Here is a 24,733-nt window from a genome sequence, read left to right on the forward strand (position 1 = left end):
TTAAAAGTCAAAATTATAATTCATTATTTAACTACTGAATTGTCTTGCTATATGTAGTTATAAAACATACAGTACATAAAACATATATAAAACTATATGTAGTTATAAAAACAAGGGCTACTTAAAGAAACTCAGTGGTATAAAGAATTTGTTTATGTATATTTTATATTCTTGTGGTTTCGTTTTTGTTTTTTTGTTTTGTTTTGTTTTGTTTTGTTTTGCATTACTTCAACAAATTTTCTGGGCTCAGAGGTTTCAAATTTCTCGATTGCTTTTCTAATTCCCTAGTAACTTTTTCCCTCCTTTCCATCTTCAATTCCACCTTAAAACAACTGCACAGCCGGCTAGACCAGCCCACAATTTAGCCCCTCCCACTTAGATGATTTTTTTTTTTAAACTTGTCCACGGCCAGGCACTGAAAAAGGAGCCTTGCAGAAAGCTAGTGGGATAGACGGACCTGAAGATTCTAGTATACATTCAGAACTGTAAGCAACATACTTACTCTTCCTTTTTTATTTTTTTTTTAAAGAAAAAAAAATCCAATAGTTGCTAGTTTGTCAAGTTTATCAGGCTAGAAAACCGTGGAAAAAGGCAAAAAAGCACAGATTTTTCAGAGTCTTCATGTGACTGGGCTTTTGAAAGGGGAAGCAGAGCCTTTAGAACGCCTGTTTCTTTTTAGCAAATGTGTACTTGTTTTACGGAGTCTAAGAGAAGAAAAACGTTCAGAAGAGGTGCTTTGCGTCGCTTAGAACCTTGAAAGAAGATTTTAAAGAGCAGTTAAGGTAGTGCTGCTACAACTTCCACGTGATGGTGTAGCCCAGTGATTGCTGTTCCATAAACTTTAGCAATGTGACTGCTTGACAGCTCAAAGAGTGTTAGGAAGAGATAGATTATATTCTCTTAATTGATTCTCTCTGGAGTTTTCTTTCTCTTTTCCCTGTTTTCTTCTAATTTCTTTCTTTTCTCCTCCTTTCCTCTCCTTCTCTATTTCCTCCTTCCTTCCTTCGCTTTCCTTCTTCCTTCACTTTCTCTTCCTCCTTCCCTCACTCCCACCTTTCTTCTTCCTTTCTCTGTCTCTGTCTCTGTCTCTCTCTCTCTCTGTCTCTCTGTCTCTTTCTCTTTCTCTCTCTTTCTCTCTTTTCTCTGGAAATTCCAGATGTTGCAATATGAAAATAGCTGGAGGAAGCAAAGATTGATGATAGAATCTGGACCAGTGATTTCATTGGCACTGGGAACTTTCAGGTGATGTAACTCTCTGCAATTTATGGTGTGAGAATTGTCTCGAGCACCAAAAGGGTAAAGTGACTTATCCTGAGTCACGCAGCCAGTGTGTCAGAGGCAGGATTTGAATGAAGGTCGTCATGACTTCCAACTCCATCTCTCCATCCACTATTTCACTGTGCCCCCAGACTTACACGATTTTGGCAATATTTGCTTTATGATGAGGCTTAAGGAGGGAAAGTAGAAAAAGCTGTTTCAGAGTGGAGTAGGGAGAAGACATGAAAAGGAAAGGGAGAAGTATAGATTCTGTTTGGTGGCTGTTTTAATTTAACTCAATTTTGTTTGCAGTTTGTTAGTTGCCTTTCACAATGAAAATTCTTTTTTTCTTTAAAAGGAAATGTAAAATTTTTCTTTGTTCCAGTTTGTTGAATAAGGTGATTTTCTGTGCATATGACATTTTCTTGTTCCATTCCCTACTCTAAATATAAGTAGAGATTTTTTGAAAAGTAGCTTGGGATTGAATAAAGATAAAAATCAACATTCTATGTTGATTTCAACATATTCTATTCTTCTATTCTATTCAATTCTATTCAACATATTCATATTCTTCTATTGATTTCAAGATAAAAGTGGTTTAAGTTGGATGATAGTAGGAAAGACACAGGATTAGGGGTCTGGCTAGCTAAGGTCTCATCTTGATTCCGCTATTAACTTATTTTGTGACATTTGCAAAGCTACTTAATGACCCTAGGCCTCAGTTTTTCATTTGCAGAATGACATGGTTAAATTAGTTTAACATCTAACATGAATGATCTATGATTCTACATGACATAATCTAACTTTATCACAACCTAGAATTATATTTTAATTTTATTAAAAAACTTATCTTAAAACACACAGCAAGGTATTTGCACCTGCTATTGGGCAATGATAAAAAACAATCAGCTGAAGCTGGGGGAGAGTGTTGGGATCAGCATTACGCCATTTATTTGTGCTGGAAGATGCTTGGTATCTAAAAAAAATTAATATCTAAGAGATAGTAAAAATACTCAGAATTCAGCAGCTACACTATACCACTGGTCCATGAAAAGCAGTTCAAAAAAGAGTAAGAGGGAATACTATTAGGAAAACTGGAAATGAAAAATAACAGCCCTTCTTCCAAGGTTTTACATTTCAGATAGCCCATGTGGCCATAAGCAAGCCTGTTTCTCTAGTTTATTTTAGGCAAGAGATTGAAATCCTCCCCTTTTAATAGAGCATTGTAAGAGTTAAATGGTAACTGAAGCAATACTTGTGAAATGTATAGAGAAGTAAATGTTTAATCTGTATTTGCAGAAAGCAGTTTACAAACTTCCTGTAGAGGAAGCACTTTTTTAATTGGAGAAAACATAACTCCTTTTGAACATTTTAAGTCATTTAGAAGTTTTTGACATGAATTCCTGCTTTAAGGTGTTGGGGAAAATGTGTGAAGTAGATTCCTGAGTCTCTGACGAAAAGTTCACTAAACAGAAAGAAGAGGCTCTTTGTTCGTGGCCATCAGTGGGCCTTGTTAGCCCTGCTTATCTGCAGAGTGTGGTACTTTCAAAATTAGAGCACTTTTAAGGCTGGAAGCAAATGGAATGTTTTAAGATATATCCATTTAAAAATAGTCTGCAAGTAGAAAAGAGGAAGACCTAGAATTAGTTTGTGGTCCATTTTTCTTAGGCATGTCTTACATTAGCCAACTCCTTTTTTTCATAGCTTTAGAAAATAAAAACTGGAAGCTATGAGACAAGTGAAAATATTCTCCAGAATGTTTTTATGATACGTTGAATTACTTGTTAAAACTTAAAAAGAACTAATTAGGTTGGTTAAAAAGAACTAATGGTATGGAAAGAAATTTTGACCCCAAACAAATTTCTTAAAGGCCCCTCTTCCCCTTACCCGTTCCTCCCAGCAGTGCAGGGGCTATTTGCATTGCATTTTAGGCTTAGTGAGACAGCAAAAAAAAATAGGACTTTTTTGTATTCTGCTTCTGAGTAGATCAGAGACTTGTGAAGAATTAACCCTCGGAAACTGAGTGCCAGATCTTTAGAAATTAGGTATCTCTGTCAAGTGTATGTGGTTAACTGAAGTCACTTTATGGGTATACATATATAGTAGTATTTCCTTGCTTCACAAGATGCATGGTTTCCTGTGTGATACCCTTTCTCCTTATCATTAGATCTCTGATAACACTTCACGTAATGCCTCTTAGGGAATTAGTGAAACCTAATTTGAGTTAGGTTGTAGGTTTGCACTGTATGACAATGTATTCTTGGTTGGTGTCTTGCACTACTAGGAAGTTCTGAGTAAATGCTGTGTCAAGGCAATGAGCTCAAATGATGACAACACAGTGATGGACAAGATGATGTCCACAGATCTTGTGGATATCTTTCTTTTTAGGCATTTTAGAAAGGTGATATTATGCAGTGGATAGAGGGCTAGGAATCAGGAATGCCTGGGTTCATTATGGCCTGCCTATGACTTATGGCCCTGTAACCTTGGGCAAGTCACTTAACCTCCTAATGCCTCAGGAAATTCTCTAAGACTGTTACGTTACAGAGAAGTTGTGGACCTCCACCAGGGAGAGAGGTTTCCATGTTCAGGGGTTTCCTACCCTGATGAATTATTAGGTCTAAACAAAAAAATAAATCATATTTCTAGAAATACACATAGTTCTACAGATAGGAGAAACCTGATAGGTGAATGAAATTATAAATTATATTTTATTTTAGCTTTCTGTTAAAAGTCTAACTTTTATCCTGAACTGTTCACCAAAGGCAAACCTATTTTTGCATGTGATACAGTAGGATGTCCTACTGAGAATGATTGTCCAATGAATTGGTGGGAAAGGTATGAAAAACTGAATGATTTTACAGAATCACAGATGCTTAAGGGAACTCAGTAGCCATCAGATCCAGCTGATACCTGAAAGGAATCCTATTTCCCTATAGTATACTTGACAAGCAGTTATCCAGCTATTTTTTGAAGTTTTCCAAGGAGAGAAGACCCATTATCTGTTAAGGTAGCCCATTCCACTTTTGGATGGCTCTCATTCTTAGCAAGCTTCTATCCACTGAGCCTCAGTTGGTTATTTTACAATTTCCAGTCAATACTCTTGGTTTTTCCTCTGGGGCCCAAGCCCAATAAATCCAATTTCTGCTCCCATGCTGGCCTTTCAGATCACCATCCTAGTTGACCTGCTCTGGAAAGTCACCACTTTATTAATGTCCTTTTTTAATCCATGGTGCTCCTAATTGAAGACGATGTGGTCTAATGTGGTCTAACCAGGGCCTAGTACAGAATAATATTGTGAATAGTGAGTGGTTGAGAAAATCATAACTGTAAAGTATAAAAATATAGATTCTACATTAGTACTGGGATTGGATGGTGATAATAATTATGATGATGACGCCAAGTATTGAACCCAGAAAGAAGGCAGGAATTCTACCACTGAACAACTGATTACTGGATAACAACCACAGCAACAGCAATAATAGTAACTTGGAGCACAAGAGGAAAAAAAGGAAATCACTAGAACTAATAGTCTACATAGAACTGTAGGATTGTGAGAAACCAATATTTCCTACTTGTATTCTCAAACCTTAAGCAATGTCTTTCAAGACAGTTACTTTTTTCCTTGTTTTGTTTAAGGGTATTCATTTATATTTTTTTTTCCACACTGGCTAATTCAGTTGCAGAAATAGTGGTATTAAGTTTATTGCCTTTTCCACTATAGAGAAGCTTCTCTCTCTGTCTCTGAAAGAGTGAAAGAGTAAGGTTGTATACCTATAATATCAAGATGGCCTTCATAAAATTTGATGCCTAGAGCTAAACTTCAGTCATTGATAATCTTAAAAAAAAACTTAAAGGGTTTTATGAGGGATGATCTCCATGCTGAGGTGGAGGAGTTGGACTGATAAGACAGGAAGAAATGGAGGGACAACATGACATATTTGAAAGAATACTGGATTTGGGGTTATAGAAGCTAGGTTTTAATTGTGGCTCTGTTATTCACTCTAATTTAGAGCAAATTGCTTAACCTGTACCTTAGTTTTCTCATCTCTAAAACAAAGAGTTTTGAATTAAATATCTTTAGGAACCTTTCAAATTCTAAATCTACAACGCTATGATTCAAAGAGATGTAAGTGGGTGGCTTATTCTTGGTTATCAGGCTCTGAGTACTGGATGGAAGTATTGAGGAAGGTTGTAGAGATTATAGGAGATTATATTATATAATTATATAATTTAGAAGATCATAAATCAGACCCTGTCCTGGTTATTTGCTGTCCATCATCTGTCTGAAAAAAGGACACTAAATCCCACAGTCTTCTAGATTTATGATTATCTGACTATTATAGCCACTTGTTGGGGCTCATTTTAACACATCTATAAAGAAGAGTCACTTAACTATTTTAGACATTTCTAAAAGACTGTCAGTTGCCAAGAAGGTGAAGACTAGCATTTGTACAAGGGGTTTCCTTACCTAGGTTTCCCTACCAGCCCCTATCCCTGTAAAGGAAATATTGCCACTCCATTTTACAGAGATGCAAAGTAGGTTTAAAAGATTGAACTAATCAGTAATCAGAATAAGCAGAAAACACATTTTAATCTCCTGATTGGGCCAACTGTGGAAACCTAATGCTTAAAATTAGTCTATAAATCACTTTTATCTTCCTATAAAATCAGTAATAGCTTTCACTAAAGTACTCCCACATACGGTAGTACTTTGTACTCCTATATACCTAAAGTACTTAGCTTCAAATTATGTTGCTTTCTCTTTAATTTTTTAAAATTAGTTTTATGTTAATTGATAGTTGTCTTTTTTCAATTGCAAGCTCCCAAACATAATAATAATGCCTTTACATTTTTATAATTCTGTTCTCTACTAAAGTTCTGTGGCATTGTCTTATTTGACATGAAGGTGACTCGGAATTCTTGAAGGCCATGCTAGTGGACCACAGGTTCTTTTAGGTCATATGAAGTTGGGAAGGGCCTTCTTATGGAGGTGTCTGTTATTTGAAAAACATGCCAACCAAGTTTGGAGAGGCTCATTACTGGGGATAAATATTTTTGGACATGGATAAAAATTCACAAAGGCCAAGTTATCTACGTAGAATGCTTCCACTTCCTCACTATCCACTTTCTTCTCAACCCCTTTTAATCTGGCATCTTCCATTATTACTCTACTGTAATTGCTCTCTCTAAGGTCACCAATGATCTTAGTCTCCACATCCAATGGACTTTTTAAGAAGTCCTTATCCTGTGTCAGCTGATTGTAGCATCTGATATGCTTGACCATTCCTTGAAGTGGGACTCTCCTTGTTCTTCATCTACTTTTTTTCAAACACCTCATTTTGTCCCCTTCCCTGATTCCTAATCTTATTCTCAACTCCTTAAGGTGGGTGTTCCCAAATTTTCTGCCTTTAGACATCTTTCTGTTCTCTCTCCCATCCACTCTCACAATTTGTTACTCCCTCTATGCAGATAACACCCCAGTCCTATCTCTAGCTATGATCTCTTTTCTATCTCTAACTTCCTACTTTACTATGCTGCTCCAACTTCCTCCTGATTTCACTCTTTATGTAAATGGTATCACCATCAACTTAGCCTATCACTTTTAAGTGTTTTGAGTCATCTTTGACTATTCCTTTTCCCTCATCTCATGCTGTCACCAGTTCTTGTTGATTCCATTGTTACATCCTCTGTCATCTCCTCCTTCTTCCTCTTTTTTTAGCACTCATTGACATCTGCCCACACTTTTACAATTGCCTCCTTTTGGCAATGGCCTCCTAATTAATTTTTTCTTCTTTTAATAATTCTTTATTAATTTTCTTTATGCACAAATCTGGTCATACTATTTCTTTTCTCCAAAATCTTCAGTCGCTCACTATTGTCTACCAAGTAAGGTTCAAACTCCTTTGCCTAAAGTTAGAGACCCTCTATCTTGCCTTTGCAGCCTAATTTTTCTTCCAAGTGTTCTATGGCCCAGCTGAACTGGATGATTCTATGTCCTCTGAACGGATCCTACATGTTCCCCACTTAATAATGCTTTTTCGTGCCAAATCCCATCTCTGTCTTACCATCCTCCTGTATTCCTGTTGATAAAAAAAATTGTTCAAAAATCCATTGATAGTCAATGCTGTCAATTATACTTATCAATAGAGACATTTTAATAAATGGTTTATAATATGCTGAGCAAAGTTCCATGGCAAAAACCAGTAGGCCACAAGCAACATTTTTAGAAACCTTATATAGGTTTTAATTACAAGGCAGAATGGATATGATGGAGTTTTACAGAGAATAGAAGGGAAAGGTAGATTTACATATCAGAGAACAGAGAGCAGAAAGAAAAGATCTATATCAAGTAAAACAAGAAACTAGTCAGTCAGCATCAGAGCTATTGCTTATATCTTGAAGCTGGACTTTTATGAATCGAATAGGAATTAACCTGATAGCACCCGGACTATAGTTGATGTCTCAGCTTGTCTTTTGCAGACTATAACCAGTTGCATGACTTGCTTTCAAGAGGAAATCATGGCACTGAAGTCAACACTGAAATTTTCTTATGTCATTATCCATTTTTAAGACACCATTGAAATGCCATCTCTTGTTCACAAAGATTGTTCTTTCTTGGACCGTAAAATGAAGGGATTGGATTGTATGATTGCTAAGGCCCCTTATGGGTCTAAAGCTTCTGACCGTACCTGTTACCCCACACAGCACCACTTTTTATTTAATTAATTTTATTTAATATTTTGAATTATAGTATAGTATGTGTCTAACTATAGTATAGTATGTGTCTAATTCTATTATTAGACTTTAAACTTATGGTTCTATGGAGACAGAGACCTTGTCTTATATAAACACTCGTTTCCCCTAGAGCCTAGTATAAGACTTTGAACATAATGATAATAGTTGCTAATATGTTTTTTGACTGGGTTGTGATCTGAGTCAGTAGAAGGAGAACCCACAAGGATGAAATCATAGATCCTTTAATTGAATAAAGAGTTTGGCAGTTTACAAAGCACTTTCACAGATATTATCTCATGTAATTATTATTATAATAATAATTATCTGGGAGGAAGTAGGGTTAGGTAATGTTATGCCAATTTTACAGACAATGAAACTGAGGCTTAGGGAGGTTGTGATACTGATGTAAGGGAAAGAAGACTGAATAGGATAAAGGAGATCTAAGAACTAACTGTGTTACCTTCATATAAGGGAAAAACAGTATAAAGGACTTCATCAGAAAAATGAATGAATGAAAAAGGATTTTCATAAATAATATGTCATCTGATCTTATGACGGCAATAGGTGGAGATAGGCTTGGGCAATGTCAAGCCTACTTCAGAGACAAATTAGTATCTTCATGTTGTTGAAAGAGAGAAAGAAAGCCCTAGCCCCCTTGGTAAGTTGAGTGGAACCTTTGTGGAAAATTTAGAGAAGGTAAAAGTCAAAAAGGTTGGGCAGGTACAGGTTGGGGTCAGCATCATAGGAGGAATACCCACATTAAAGAGATCACAGATCCATTTCAGTATATAGGTAACTCATTAAATAACACACTCCCTGATTGACAGATGAGTTACTGCTATCTAGAAACAACAGGGGGTTTATAGGATGAAAGAATGGCAGAGTTTTAAGGAATCTTAGAGGTCAGTGAGTTGAATAAAGCAAAAGAATAGTTTGTAAGATTCTTTCCAACTTTGAAATTATATGGTTCTATGAATTATCCAAAATTAAATGTAATTAAATGTAGTATTAAACCTAGAAATCCAGGTTATCCATTTCAAGTCCCATTGTCCTCTTGCTACAGTAAAGGTTATTGCCTCTCTATAACTGAAGAAAATGAAAATTTATGCGTTAATTTTAAGTTGATAAATGAGACTAAAGGCAGTGCTTTTGGGAAAAAAAGTTTTATTTTATCATGACCCATTTTTGATTTTTCAGAGTTAGCAGAAAGATGGAGTAGGGGTAAGGGATGAGGGGAGGAAGAGAATCATCATTTATATAGCACCTACAATGTGCAAGACTCTGTGTTAGGTGTTTTACAAATATTATTTCATTAGTATTTCCCATCCTTCCATAGCAGTACCCGAGTCCAAAACCTACATATCAAATAGTGAGAAAAGTGGGACGTGGAAAGATAATCTCCAGAAAGCGTGTAGATCTTTAGACAGATGCCCATTCTCACCTTCTTCATGGACAACAGGATAATTATGGGATAAGCAAACAGGATCCTCCCTACTGATGTTTTTTTAATGGAGTCACAAAGGAGGCAATAAACAATAATAACCCAGGTATTAGTGGTGGCAGTAGTGGAGGATATAGATTACATGGGATTGCTGAGTAATATGGACAAGGTCCCACCAGTAGAAAACTGGCAACAGTTAGCAAATGATACATTTATCTGAACAAAACTATATATTTAAATTCATACACAAAAATTATCAAAAATGGAAAAGAACTCAAAGAAAAAAAAAGATCTTTGGTTCAGTCCAGTTTAGTCAAGCTCCTAATGAGTGCACCTATTGTGTTGAGTTTGCAAGGTCCTTTTGCTGTTTTTAACAACCTAAATATCTTTAGGGCATAACCAAACTGTAATCTATGTTCTCAGTAAAAGATTCCATATTGAATGAATTGTTCTGCTCTTTTGTCTGGATCACTGATTGACAATGATATTAGAACAAGATGCCTGCCACTTTTTGGCAAGCTGACAATAGCTTTAGTAATAGTTCTGTGTGTAGTTTGGACATCTGACAATTCTGTTTTCTATTACACCCATACATTCTAACGTTGCATTGTATTTTAGTGAAATGAAAGGTAAGAAACCTGTAACATATATATCTGATTGCTTATTCAAATTATATACTTTGGGTGCTTATTTGCATCGCAAATCTTGTTCAAAATGGCCTTTTGCACACAAGGGCGTTGATGAACCTGAAAGCTTCCAGAGGAGGGCACAACAATGGTGAGCCTATATCATACCAGGATCAGCTGACAGTACTGGGAATTTTTCGCCTGGAGACGGAAAACTTTGGGTTTTATGTTAGTTGTCTTCACGTATCTGGAGGGATGTCATATGGAAGAGAGATCGGACTTGTTCTGTTTGGTACCACAGGACAGAACCAATAGCCTGGGTGGAAATTTCAAAGAGAAAATTTAGACTTAGTACAAGGGAGAAACAAAACAAAACGAAACAAAACAAGACTTTGCTAACAATTAGAGCTGTTCAACAAAGGGAAATTGGCTACCTCAGGAGATAGTGGTTTCCCCCTCTTTGGAGGTCTTCAAAACAGGGGAACCACTTGATTGGCATGCTGCAGAGCTAGATTCTTTTTTTCAGGTATAGATTACATTACATAGCCATAGAGGACCTTTCTAACTGGAGATTATTTGATAGCTTACTTGGCATTACGAATAGAGAGCCACTCTAAGGCATTTGATTGAAATATACATATATGCATACCTTCTATAGGAAGTCTTTCCTGATCCCCCTTACAAGCTAGGGACTTCCTTTTGCTGATTGTCTTTGTGCACAGCCTTAACGTTATCTCTTTTATTAGACCATGAGCTCCTCCAGAGCCCAGACTGTCTTTTTGTTCTTTTGTCATTCTTTTATCTCCAGAGCGATTGTACCTGGAATGTGGTCGGCCCTTAATACATGTTTATTGACTTACAGAATGGCCCTCATATACACTTAATTTATATATAACTTTTCAGGAAGTTCTGTAGAGCCAGGCAAGCCCTGAGTGGAACTCCTTGATTTGGCAATATGGTGATAATTCTGGGGATTACTGTTGTTTATGTCTACACATAGAATTGAAAACTACTTTGTGAGATAGTGAAGAGACCTTCCCATACTGTGCCGGTTTGGATATGCTCATAATTGTGCTTTGACTTGAAGGTGGAGACCCTGGTTGTGTTTTTGGCTGTCCTTCTAAGGCTTTCAGTCTAACTATAGGCTTAAGGCTTTTTTTTTTTTTTTTTTGGTGAGGCAATTAGGGTTAAGTGACTTGCCCAGCATCACATAGCTAGTGTTATGTGTCTCACACTGGATTTGAACTCAGGTCTTCTTGACTCCAGGGCCTGTGCTCTATCCACTGCACCACTTAGCTGCCCCAAGGCTTTTGTTTTAACAAAGGTTTTGTTGTTATTTCAGTCATGTCCCACTCTTTGTGACGGGTTTTCTTGGCAAAGATACTGGAATGGTTTATCCAGCTCATTTTACAGGTGAAGAAACTGAGGCAAAGAGGGTTAAGTGACTTGCACAGAGTCACATAGCTAGTGTCTGAGGCTAGATTTGAACTCAGGAAGATGAATATTCCTGACTTCAGACTCAGCATTCTATCTACTGAGCCATCAAGATGTCTTTAACAAAGTTTACCAGGACTTTGGCAGCACCCTTGGTGGGGGAAAAGAAAAAAGAAAAAAAAAAGATAATATCTATTCCCTGACCCAAACCAAAAGCTAAAGTTGATCCAAACCCTCTCTCTATGAGCCAGCCTTAATGAGAGGTACCAAGTTGAAACTACGTCCCCACTTTGACTCATTGGATATTTATTTTCCTTAGACACCAAATAATGCATTCTAGGCCAAGTTGTCTTGCTGAATATAGCCATGCCCCAGTCTCATTGATGTCATTACCACTTCACAGGGACAAATAATTTTCTGAAATTTATTCATAAGATATTAAAGCTAAAGGGAACATTAGAAATCTTTCAGTTAAAACTCTTAATTTTGTAGATGAGGAAGCTGAGCCCCAGAAAGGGCATATGTTTTACCTAAGGTTTCACAGCTCCCTAGGGATACAGATGACCAGAAGTCAGGCTTTCTGTGCTCCCACACCAATGATCTTTCCAGCACATAAGACTTCAATCAGTAAGTATTATTTCACACTTACTGTGTGCCTCACATTGAGGTTGTATGGTCTTGGGCAAACTACAGCCCCTGGCTTGTGAACTAATAATGCTTTTTACATTTTAAAATAAAGTTTTGCTGTTTTTAAAAATATAGAACCTTTTCTTAGCGAGTTGGCCAAACAAAAACAGACAGTGGATGATAATTTGCTGACCCCTGACTGTAATTTCTCTGAAGGCAAGGGCTGTTTTATTTTTACCTATGCCTTCCTGGAACCCAGTAGAGTTCATAGCATATAGAAAGTGCTTAAGAAATGACTGTTAACTAGTTGTTTGATCTCTTGTTATTACTGTTGTCGTTCAGTCATGTCTGACTCTTTGTGACCCCATTTAGGGTTTTCTTGGCAAAGATACTGGAGTGTCCATAACGATGTCCAAAGAGTATTTTACAGAATTGCAGTCAAGCCTGTTGCATATAAAGGAAGTCTCTTAAGAACAGGAAATACAGAAGGGTAACTAAGATATATTTTAGATGGCCTGTGCAGGGTGGGGGAACCTTCGGCTACGCGGTTACATGTGGCCTTCTAGGTCCCTGGGTGCGGCCTTTTGACTGAGTCCGAGTTTTACAGAACAAATCCTTTTATTAAGGGGATCTGTTCTGTGTAGTTTGGATTCAGCCAAAAGGCTGCAGTTGAGGACCTAGAAGGCCACATGTGGCTTCAAGGCCACAGGTTCCCCACCGCTGGCCCCTATGGAAGGATGCAAAAATCCTTATTGGATTTTTCTTCTGGGAATCTTTATTTATAAAATAGCATGGCTCCTTTTTTTTTTTTTAACCTAATTGCTAGAGGACTTTGCCTGAGCATCTTCCTCAGGTCTTTGCCCAAAGATCCTTTCAATATCATCACTATTCTCTTCTCTGTTGCAGTTCAACTCTGTAATTACTGCCTTTACCCCATTCCCAACTGCTACTTGTGGGAGCCTGCCCCTTCAATCATCTCTTCATAAACAGTCAATATATCTTTTCCCATGGGCACCTTCCTTGTTGTTTCCAAATATGCCCAGGTTCTTATAAAACCCTGGTTCTTATGAAACCTTTGTTTGATTCTAACTGTTAGCCTATCTTCTCTTCCCTTTTACCACCAAACTCCTACAAAAAGCTGACTATACTCATTGTTTCCCCTTTCTTACTTGCTTCTCAGATCCTCAGATGCAGGAGTTGGCAAACGACAACAACAACAGAGAACTCTGGAGCTGGAGTCAGAAATGTGATGTCCAAATTCTAGTTCTAACACAAAACTGGCGTGACTTTGGCTAAGTCACCTAGCTTCTGAGTGTTAGTTCCTCTTCTGTAAAATGAGGGAGTTGGGCTAGGTGGTCCTAAGGTCCTTTTCAGCTCTAAATATATAATTTTGTTGGCACAATAATAAAGTACAACCTTTTTCAAAGACCATTCACAAGCCTCTAAAACCTGATTCTCACCTCTAGCTCCAACCTTACTTCTTAATACTCCCTCATCATTTGCTCTCTGCTCCAGCCATATTGGCTCCTGGCTTTCCCCTAACTGCATGGTGAAGTTCCTTGCCTTTCTGACTTTGCTCACAATGTTCTCTGTGACTAGGTTGTCTGTCTCTTTATGCGTTCAAGAATTTGCTTTTTGTAATTTTACTTTCTATCTGTATTTCAAGACTCCACTGGCATTCAAAGCCCTTTCTAATCTACCATCTCCCCTTTCCAGTCTTCTTACACCGCATAGCCCTCTCTCTCACGTACTCTATTATCCAGGGACACTGGCCTTTTTACTGTTCCTCAAACAAGAAACTGCATATTTGTCTCTTATCATTTTCACTGTCTTTCCCCTAGGGCTGGAATGCTTTCTCTCCTCATCTCTGCCTCCCGGCTTTCCTGGATTCCTTCAAATTCCAGCTAAAATCTCATCTGTAAGAAACCTTTCCCAATCCTTAATTCTAGTCTTCTCTCTGTTGATTATTTCTGATTTATCTCATGTATAGCCTGCTTGTACATGGTTATTTGCATGTTTTCTCGTTTATTAGGCTGTGAGATCCTTGAGGGCAGTGACTGTCTTTTGCCTTTTTTTTTTTTTTGGTGTCCTCAGTGCTTAGTGTAATGCCTTCTACATAGTAGATTTATAGTAAGTGTTTCTTTAAGTGATTGATGTTAAGTTTTCCCTAATCCCTTAACTAGAAATGATCTTTCTTTTTCCTGTGACTTCTCAAAATATTTTCCTTCTTACTTCTGTTACGTATTTATTGTTTTGTGATTTCATTGGCATACACACATATTTTTTCCTCCAACAAATCATAACTTCAATATGTGGCTGAAAGTGCCGCACTGTATGGAAAAGAAGGTGGCTTAGAGTCAGGAGATCCTGTTTTGAAACCTGTCACTTAAACTTAATAGGTGTATGACCATGGGCATTTGTTCTAAACTTCAGTTTCCTTACCTGTAAAATGGACCAGGTTACTGTAAGGATCAAATTAAAAAAAAAATAAGTAAAGGATTTTGTAAACTTTAAAGTCCCATGTAAATGTCAGCAGCTATTAAATGCTTTACCTGAGATTATTTCATAATTGAAAGAACCTTTTATGATAAAGAATATTTTCTTTGAGGAATTTAAGATAATTGATTCAAGCACTTTGTAACAGATACATGTAATTATACAGACATATATTGCATGTGTACTTATATACATGCACATATTATACATACATACATGTGTATCATCAGAGCCACACATTTCTGAATAGGCTTCCAGGGATTAGTTGAAGCTAATCAGAATTAATTAAGCTAATTCTATTAATTAAACTAATTAATTAGTTAATCTAATGAGAATAAGATGGAGTTTGAAGGTGGAGGGAAAAGAAGAATTAATCAGAGCATGGTGATTTTGTGCTCCAGTTTGGGACCACTACCTTTTTGGCTCTGTAGACAGTGGAAAAAGGTTGCTCTCAACCACATGATAGACCTCCATAGAACGTTCATCTATATATGCTCTCTTCTTGCAATCTCTCAGAAGCAGGTGCTTAATATCTTCCATTTTGGATGACATTATCTTGGGTGGTCTAAGCATGGATCAAATCTCTATTGTGGGAGGGAATGCTGATAGCCTTGCTGTACTGTCAGGGAAGTTGCCTGAATCAAACAGCTGAGCTCCTTTCTCCCTCCTTTTTTCCTGCCCCTTTCTGCAGGGGCTGCTTCTCTAGTAGAAATCCCTCATAAAACTTTAGAACCTAAGTACTTTTACTCTTTAAAGGAAAACACTTCCCGCCTCCATGCACTACCCTATCTACTCCTCCTCCCCTCAGTTCTCTACCCATCCACCTGCTCCTTCAGGTCCAGAGTTCATTTCCATTTTAGATATGGTTCAAGTGATTCTGGAGAAGAATGAAACAATTCTATGTCACTTCTTTTTAGTCTACATAGGTGTTGTCTCAGGGCAGCTTTAGCTGTTTGACAGGTCAGCCTTATCAACATAGTTTCTTGCAATATTTTTGTATTGATATGAAGTCTTTACCTCAGTTTCTAACTTATGATCAGTTGTGCCTTGTGCTTGACACTTCTGTCCACTGTTTCTAATCTTTATGGGTTTGGGGGGCAAGGGTGAGCTGTTTCTAAGCATGTACAGTGACAACTTTTCTGCCTTTTCTCTTATCCTTACCCCCCACCAAGCTTTCCATGTCATTACAAATGTCTCTATTACAAGTTCACTGGGTTTTTTCTCTTGAGGTATAAAGGTCTTTGTTGTACAGAGGTGTAGATGTACTGGAATGTACTGTTCTAAATACATTTCTCAAAAAGCATATTCTCTGCTAAAATGATAAAAGGAAATCAACAACTATTTATTAAATACTTAACATGAGCAAGAGACTGTATTAAACATTGCGAGAATATCAAATTAAGCATACAAAACATTCCCTGTCTTTAATATTTCTATTGGAGAGAGAAGACATTTTATTACTTAAGCTGGACCCATCATGTGGAGATAGTGATGAATGGCCAACATGTTTTATTGGCTATATTTTAGCATTGTCAGGCATTATAGAAATGAAGTAGAACCAGCAAGTTATATTTCTGTTAACAGCCTCTGTCAAGTCATTGACTGTCCACTAAGACCCTGGGGGTTGTAGTTCTTCCCATTTTGAGAAGAGAGGAAGCTAACCTGAGATCACTCCTGAAGGGTAGATGTTTTTCATGTGTATCTGGAGTTTTGAGAGACGATTATGCTTCCATGTTTCCCATTAATCAGTGATCTCATCAATGGAGGTATTCCCCTCTCTGAGGGAGATCTCAACCAAATCATTCTTGCCTATCCTGTATGACTCATGTCCTTCTGTTATCACTGAGGGGTTGGGGTCTGCCCAACTTGCTCAGGACCTTTCTCTAGTTCTCTTGGCATTTCATGGATACCAATGGAATGCATAGGTTGTCCATAAGTTATCTTTAGCACAGAGGGTGCCCAACCTGTGGAGGAGTTTTAGGAAGACATAGACAAGGGTCGTATAAAATGAGAAAATGTGGATGGGTTGTCATCACTGAATATAGAGCCCATTTCAATGGGATCATAGATCCACTGAAATATTGAAGTTGGAGAGATAAGAAACAGAGACTTTAAAAAATAAATAATAGAGCTCATTAAATAATAGGTACTTAATAAAGTGCTTGTTGAGTGAATATAGGATTCAAATGGTAGTTTTTAATTATTAAGGAGATTTTCTAAGCAGTATATGATTAAGTGCCCCGTGAATGGTACAGACAAATACCGGCAGAGTTCAGAAGGAGTCTAATGCTAAGGTTTTCTCAGGTTAGGGGGTCATAGAAAAGATTTTATGGAAGATACTGGATAAAGGTGAGTGGATAGAGTTTGGGTAGGTGGAGAATAGGGGAGTATCCACTGTAGTTTAGAGGAACAGTGTGAGCGGGAATGCAGAGGCCCCCAAACTCTACATGTATTAGTAGAGAATAATGCAAAATGATGAAATAGCTGAGGTGTGAATATCTAAAGTGTGAAGCTATTGGACGATCAATGAAGAAGGAAAATGTGTGAATGATGTTATAAAAATTGTTACTCTTAAAAAAAAAGCATACACTTCTAGTACAGGAAAGAACCTCAGAACGCTTCTCCCTCCTACAAGATTAGGAAGGGCTGATGACTGTTTTTGTGTTTAAAGATCCCCTGCAGTAAGAGATTCTATCCCTTCACTGGGGAATCCATTCCAGAATTTAGTACCCTCCACTATCTGTGGGTGTTCTTTCTTTTATATAATGGAGATTTTATACATGTCATATTTTTTACGTAAAAACCCTTAAAAATATTCCTCTTAAAAATTTCCTAATGGTTATGCTGAACAGCTGGTTATCTTCCTTGGAATAACAATTTTCCATATACTTTTAAGAGGATGACTATTTTACTATCTGTCATATTTCTTGGCTCCAGATCTAAAAAGTCCCAATTCTTTGAGGCTGCCTTTAGAGGTATTCTTTCCATGAGAGGACTTTCATTTTTATTACTGATGTTGTCTTAGGGTCACAGTTTTGAAGCTACAAAGGACCTTAGAAGCCATACAGGACAGACCTCCTCATTTTCCAGATGAAGGAACTGAGGCCTAGATCAAATGATTGGCCCAAGGTCGGTCAAGTTGGCAATAGGAAAGTGGAGATTTAAATTCAGATCTTTAACTTCAAATACCAGCATTCTTTTCCACTGTACTCTGTGAGGCCTCTGTTACAAAAGCAAACAAAGGAATGACTAAATATCTTTGCTCAGGGATGTTCTTCTTCTCTGGTATCATTGTGTAGGATATATGTACCCTCACTTCATTCTTCTCCCTCAAGAGAACTGCTATTACATAATTGTGAAATACAGACTTTGTTATCTTTTTTTTTAAGAAGATAATAAAACACAAAATAAATGGGGCAGCTAGGTGGAACAGTGGATGGATTTCTGGGCCTGGAGTCAGGAAGACCTGATTTAAAATCTAGCCTCAGACACTTACTAGCTATGTGAACCTTGGACAAGTCACTTAAACTTTTGTTTGGCTCAGTTTCCTCATCTGAAAATTGGGGATAATAACACCTACCTCCCAAGGTTGTTATGATGATCAAATTAGATAATAGCTAAAAAGTGCTTAGCACAGTGTCTGGCACATCTCAAGTGTTATATAAATGTTAGCTATCACTATTATCATGACTATTGTGATTACAATCTTTCATTTTCCTTTTATTATATTTTGTTATGCTATTCTACCTGGAACATTTTGGTAAGCTGAAGCCTATTTTCTGTTAATATTAACTTCACCTGGCTAAAAAAAAAAAAACAACCTGAGTCATAGAATGGTAATATTAAGGGAAGACTTTTGACATTTCTGAGATATAAAACCAAATGAGAGGAAAAAGGGAATACAGTATCTTTACATCCTCCTTCCCTTTGCCAAATATTTCGAGGAAGGTTCACCTGAAGCAGACTGTAGCCATGTAAATCTCCCTTCTCAATTAGCCCATTGTGAACCCTCCAAATGTGGTTTAATATGTAATTTGATTTAGTTTATCTTATAGGCTCTATTTAACTAGGTTTGTTTCCTTAGGGGGTGTTTGAAATCATGATTCTGTTTAACTAAGTATCTCTATGTTTTATGAAGTCAAAGGAAACATGATGTAATGAATCTATTTGACTAGGCCTTTGTGGCTTTTATAGCTTAAGGCCATAAAGATAATTATATGTTAAAAAAATGTTTTTGGTCCCTCTGATATACTTTTCTCTATAAAGAAAGAAATTCCAATCTTAGTCCAGAGTTATTTTTTTTAATCCTGAACCTGTGCTTAAGCATAATGAAAACCAGGTTTTTAACACTATAATTTCTGTGTTGTGGTAGATTTATTTCAGCAGCAGTAACCTACCATATGAACTCAAAGAGGAGAAATTTTTCCCATGACACTATTATTATTATGAAATGACACCAAATAAAAGCAATGATAATGATGTGGTTTAATGCAATGTTTTGAGAACACAGTTCAAAAATACTTCAGACGTGTTATTAATATCTTCAGATTCACCAGTCTCTGGAGCTAAGGTTGAAGTAGCATGTACTCATTGAGAGAAACCCTTTAGTATGTTTACCAAGGCCTGGGAGAATTGAGTTCCCTATGACACAGGAACAGCAAATGGGCATTTCTACCTTTGGGAGTTTTAATTTAATTTATTTTGTATTTATTAAGCACAGAGATGAAGGAGCAGTTTATGCAATGGCATAGAGGTGAGAAATTGCTTGCAACAAGGAACAGCAATTGAGAAGAACAATTTATGCTTAAAGGACCTAGAAAGAATAAACTTTCCCAGGGATTGTTTCTTTTTGGTCTGTGCATCCCCAGTGTTTAGCAAAATGGCTGCTAGTAGGAGCTTAATAAATGGATTGTAGGTGAGGGATGGGGAACTGATACATACTGTATTTTCAATTTCGTTGCTATAGGGAACCAACAGATGAAGAAAGTCCCTCAATCAATGCAGTTCAGGACTTCTATGCACCTCATAGTCAGGGAGAGTTTCTTAGAGTTTTGAGAAGTTCAATGATTTGCTGAGGGTCACACAACCAGCATGTGTCAGGGACAGGACATAACTTAAGTGTATCTGACTACAAGGCTGGTTGGCTTTCTACTGTGCTGAATTGTGAAGGGCTTTAAATTCCAAAATGGAAAAAAAAGAGTTTGTATCTTATTTCAGAGGCAATGAGGTAGACTATAGCTTCATAAGCAAGGGAGCAGCATGGCCAGACCTGTGTTTTAGGAATATTGCTTTGGAAGCAGCATCGTGATAGATTGGAGAGGGGAGAAACTTGAGGCAGAAAGATGAATTAAATTATAGTCCAGGGAGAAGGTGAGGAGAGTTTGTTTGGGCTACTAGGGTGATAGTTGTGTGAACAGGAAGAAGGGCATGGATATGAGAGATATTAGGAAGTAGAACTGATGTGACTTGACAACTGCAGGGATATTGGGGACTGGGGGAGAGGGAAGATTTGAGGATGACTCCTTGGTTGTGAACTTGAGTGGCTAGAAGTACAGTGATAATTTTAACAAAATAAAGAAGGTAAGAAGAGAGAAGGCTTAGGCAGGAAACATGAGTACAGGTACTTAATATCAGATTTAAAGATACCTTTTATCATTTGACACAAAGTCATACTCTGTCCTTTCAAGATCTTCTTTCTTGAAATTCCTTCAAAAGAATCATAGAATCATAGACTTTCAATTGGAAGGAACCTCAGTGGCCACCTAGTTGAACCCATACCCATGTCTTCCTTCCCAAATGTACTCAGTAGCATACCTGAGATTGACCAGTCTTTGCTTTAAGCACCCCCTCATCAACCTTCCCCTCCCCTCCCCAACTCACCCTCCCCCACCTCTAATAAAGAGGAATGAACTACCTCTCAAGAGAGTCTATTCTTCTTTTGAAAAGCTGGAATGGTTAGAAGGTCTTTCGTTCTGCCAAACCTGAATATACTTCTTTGCAACTTTTATCCATTGCTCCTAAGCCTGACACCTGGGACCAAGACCAAGTCTTTAATATTCAATTCATAACATGAGTTATATGAGAGTTCTGATGGCCAAAACCACAGTTTCTTGTAATTTCTCCCAATCTGTTAACAGAGAATACCAAATCTGAATTCCTGAGCTCTTTCATAATTTAAATCACTCAGAAGACAAGAACTGAATTCAGAGTCACTCCAAAATTTTGTCAGTCTTGTGGGTTCTAGAGCCTGGTTTCTTTCCCACAAACCATTCATATTACTCTTTCCAATTTTTTTTTTTGTGTAGTTTCACTTTCCCCTCCTGTTTGTGAACAGTCAATGGAACAGACACATATTCTGATACACAGGGAGTTATAGCAGTTAAAATGATGCCTGATAAGCCTGGTCCAGAGTGGAGATAACTTTTTTTAAAAAATTACAAGACTTCCATGAAGCCATTTGGGACATTTTCAAAGCTTTGGCTGACTGACTTTTCAGGAGGCCTTCACTTAACTGATTACCTCAAAAATCTTGAGTATGTGAGAGAGAAAGGCAGTAATTAAAGAATGCAGCACTCTTCTCCTCCTCCCATCTCAACCACAATAGTTCACAAATATTGCACAATGAGGGTATTGGTAAAATTTCAGGTCGGGAGATAGGAAAGAGAAGAGTCAACTATTTGTGAGGCTGCAAAATTTTATTGCATTAAAAAAATAACCAACCCAAGGGTCTCAGATCATTTTGGTTCATGTGTTAGATATATTTTTTTTTTCAAAAGGTCCATCTCACAGTATCCCATTCTATACAATATAGTGAGGTGGGGTCCAGGGACTCTGATGGCAGGGTAACACAAGACAACTAGTATACCATTTAAAGGTAAACAGAAGGAAATTATTCTTCTAGAACTTATGAAATTAAAGGTAATTAGAACAATTAACTCTGGTAGCCAATGACTTGATTCCATTTATTGGCCTGTGTGGGAGGAAACATCCCTAGATAATCAGTGAAATATTTGTAAGTAAATAACTTGCCTTTGTTACTCAGACTCAGTGATAAGCTGAAAATGAATGAAAAAAAATCTATTTGAGGGCCATTAGATGAAGTGTAATAGAGGAAAAAACAGGGGGCTGAGAGTTAAAAGAAGGGGGTAAACTGTATGGCTATGGGCATACTATATGACCTCTCTCACCTTTTGTTTTTTCATTAGTAAAATGAGGGGGAGGAGAGAATTTGGACTAGCATAAACTAGATTATAACATCATAGATCTAGAGCTATAAGGAATATTAGAAGTTACATAGTCTAACCCTCCTCATTTTACAAATGAGAAAATCGAGGCCCACACACATATTAAATGACTTGCCTATGGACATGCAAATTGTAAATTGCAGAGCCAAATTTGAAATCAGGTCCTATGATTCTAAGTTCAGAGCTTATTCTTGGACCTCAGGTCCCTTCAAGCTCTGAAAGGCTTTCATTTTATGATGAAATCAGGACAGTCGTTTGTTGCAAATAGACAGAGGGGAAAAGAATATAATGAACCAAATGGAATGCTGGAAAGAAGTTCATCTAGTGGTCAGGAGACATCCACTCTGGTTTCAAGCATGCTACTAAATAACAGTGGGACCTTTGACAAGTCACTTCACTAGATTGTGAGCCCCTTGAGGGCAGGGTCTAGTCTTTTAACTCTTTGTATTCTCAATTCTTTGTGTAGGGTCAGGCCCTTAATAGATGCTTCTTGACATTGACTGGATTGACTGACTGACTTTAGCTTTCTGGGCCACAGTTTCTTTATCTGTAAACAGAATTTTGGGTTAGCAATTTCTAAAGCACTTTCCAGATCTAACTTTCATTTAGTAATCATGTATTAACTGCCTTCCATTGGTATTTCCAAGGAAATGAGATGATCTATTTGGAAAGTACCAGTGAAATAATTAGGAAAGAAAACAAGAGTATATAATTAGATATAAAAAAAGCTCCATCAGGGCAAAGAGCCTGTCTGTTGTTTCTCCCCTGGTGCCTTGCACCTAGTCGGTACTCAACGAATATCAAATGACAACTCTTTCTATAGTGTTTTAAAGTTTATAAAGAATTTTCCTAATAATAATCTTCTCAAGTGGTACATTAATAATCATCTCTATTTTACTGAGGAAATTGGGACTATGGTGGTCAGTGGCTTACACGTGCCACAGGATCACAGAATTTGAGAGGTGGAAGGGATCTCTGTGACTATCCAGTCTAATCCATACACACAGGTGTGAAGTGTTAGAGCTGGGATTCAAACCCAGGTTTTACCAAAATCTATATTCAATGCTATTTCTGCTCTGCATTACTGCATCTCACTGATTGCAGTGTCTATAATTTATTTTACAACTACTTTCCCCTACTATGTGCACAATGTATACCTTGCTTTCTCTCTTCATTTCTCTCTTCATTTCACTAAAAAATAATAGATATCAAGCAGGATATCACAAAGAAAGATCCTTGATACTCCCATTGACTCAGTTGTGTTATCAGGCTGTCACGGTTGTGAACCTCATTTTCATATAAGGGATTAATCAAAATGAATGCTCACTGTGTAAAAAATACCATATGAAATGGTTTGTAGAGAGATGGAGGAAATTCAAGGAAATCCTGCTCTTTTAGAACTTGTAGTGTAATTCAGGAGGCAGAAATATTATGTATTTCTACACATTTTATAGTTTAAGCACAGTGGATAAAGCTCTGGACCTGGAATTCAGGGGAAAAAACAGTTCAAATATGGCCTCAGAAACTTACGAGCTGTGTGACCCTGGGCAAGTCATTTGACCCTCTTTGCCTCAGTTTCCTTATTTGTAAAATAAGTTGGAGGAGGAAATGGCTAAACCGTTCTAGTATCTTTGCCAAGAAAACCCCAGATGGGGTCACAAAGAGTTGGAGATGACTGAATTGAGTGAACAACAACAAAAAACCTCAGAGGGAAGGCACTAGCAGTGAGAGTGAACGAGGGAAGGGAAGAGAGAAGAGCCTCCTACAGAAGGCAGGATTTGAGTTCAGTCTTAAAGGAAGTCAGTAAGTATGTGGAGGTGAGGTAAAAGAGCATTCCAGGAATGGGGAACACTTAATGGAAAGGTACAGAGTTGGGGGATAAGAGTGTTACATGTGAGCAACAGCAAGAATGCTAGTGTTGCAGGGCCTTGAAAAAAATCGTGATGTGCTTTTGAATTAGATGCTATCAGGAAATAGTTTTTTCCCTTTCTAGAAACCTTCCATTCTTTTCCATTCATTTCTTTCAGTCACTTCTAATTTCTAATTACATTTATTTTCCAAAGTTGGTTAGTAACTTTTAGTAACAAGATTTATATCATAAAAGTTTAATTGAATTACCTAGTAAGCAATATTCTTTTATTACATCTTGGACTTAATACTGACAAATATTTTGCACTACTTGTGAGCATTTAGTTTGTAGCTCTAAGGAAAAAAAGGATATTATTACGTAATACAAGTAGAAGACAAAAAAATCTTTTTGGAATGGTGATGACATAGATTTATTCATTGGGAATAAAGAAACCTGGTATCTAGCCAGGTTCTATAAAAGATTCTTACATGGATGGGATTGTTGCCTGAGTTTTACTTTTGTCTAGTATGTGAAATGAGCCAAATGCATACATGGATGTTGAAAGATTTGACAAGGGATCTGGTAGGACTTGTCATACTAGTGATGAGATGGAGTCGTCATACTATTTGCTCACCTTCATTATTGTCTCCTAGATCCTTTTGATAACTAGCGTTTACATAGCACCTTAAGGTTTACAGAATCTTTACAAGTACTATCTCATTTGCTCCTTATCACGACTCTGGGACTTAGGTGCTATCATTAGACCACTTTTATAGATGAGGAACCTGAGGGAAACAGAGGTTCAGTGACTTGCCAGGATCACACAGCTAGTAAGTATCTGAGGCCAGATTTGAACTCAGATCTTCCTGCCTCCAGGTCTACAGCACCTATTTCCTGAGCCACCTGTATACAGGTACATTTTCATTGAAGGTTTCCCTCCTCCAAAGTATTGGATACAAAAATGAGCTTTAAAAAAATGAAATAATTCTTCAGCTTATACTTCTGCTCTTGGTTATATCTG

The 24,733-nt window shown here is 37.3% G+C and overlaps 1 protein-coding gene across 2 annotated transcripts in view; it reads left to right on the plus strand.

Moving 5' to 3' along the window:
• The first annotated feature begins 405 nt into the window (after positions 1-405).
• PLA2G4A (phospholipase A2 group IVA) overlaps positions 406-24,733 on the plus strand; it is a 164,596-nt gene continuing 140,268 nt past the window's right edge. Inside the window, exon 1 of one of the 2 annotated variants that reach the window (XM_027868653.1) lies at positions 406-485. The gene's annotated coding sequence lies outside the window, so the exon portion shown is untranslated. Of the gene's footprint in view, positions 486-713; positions 783-24,733 lie in introns of those variants that run through there. The other variant, XM_027868654.1, reaches the window with a different exon arrangement.

This window comes from Vombatus ursinus, unplaced genomic scaffold, assembly GCF_900497805.2.
Source record: "Vombatus ursinus unplaced genomic scaffold, bare-nosed wombat genome assembly UNPS02014789.1, whole genome shotgun sequence".
Lineage (NCBI taxonomy): Eukaryota > Metazoa > Chordata > Mammalia > Diprotodontia > Vombatidae > Vombatus > Vombatus ursinus.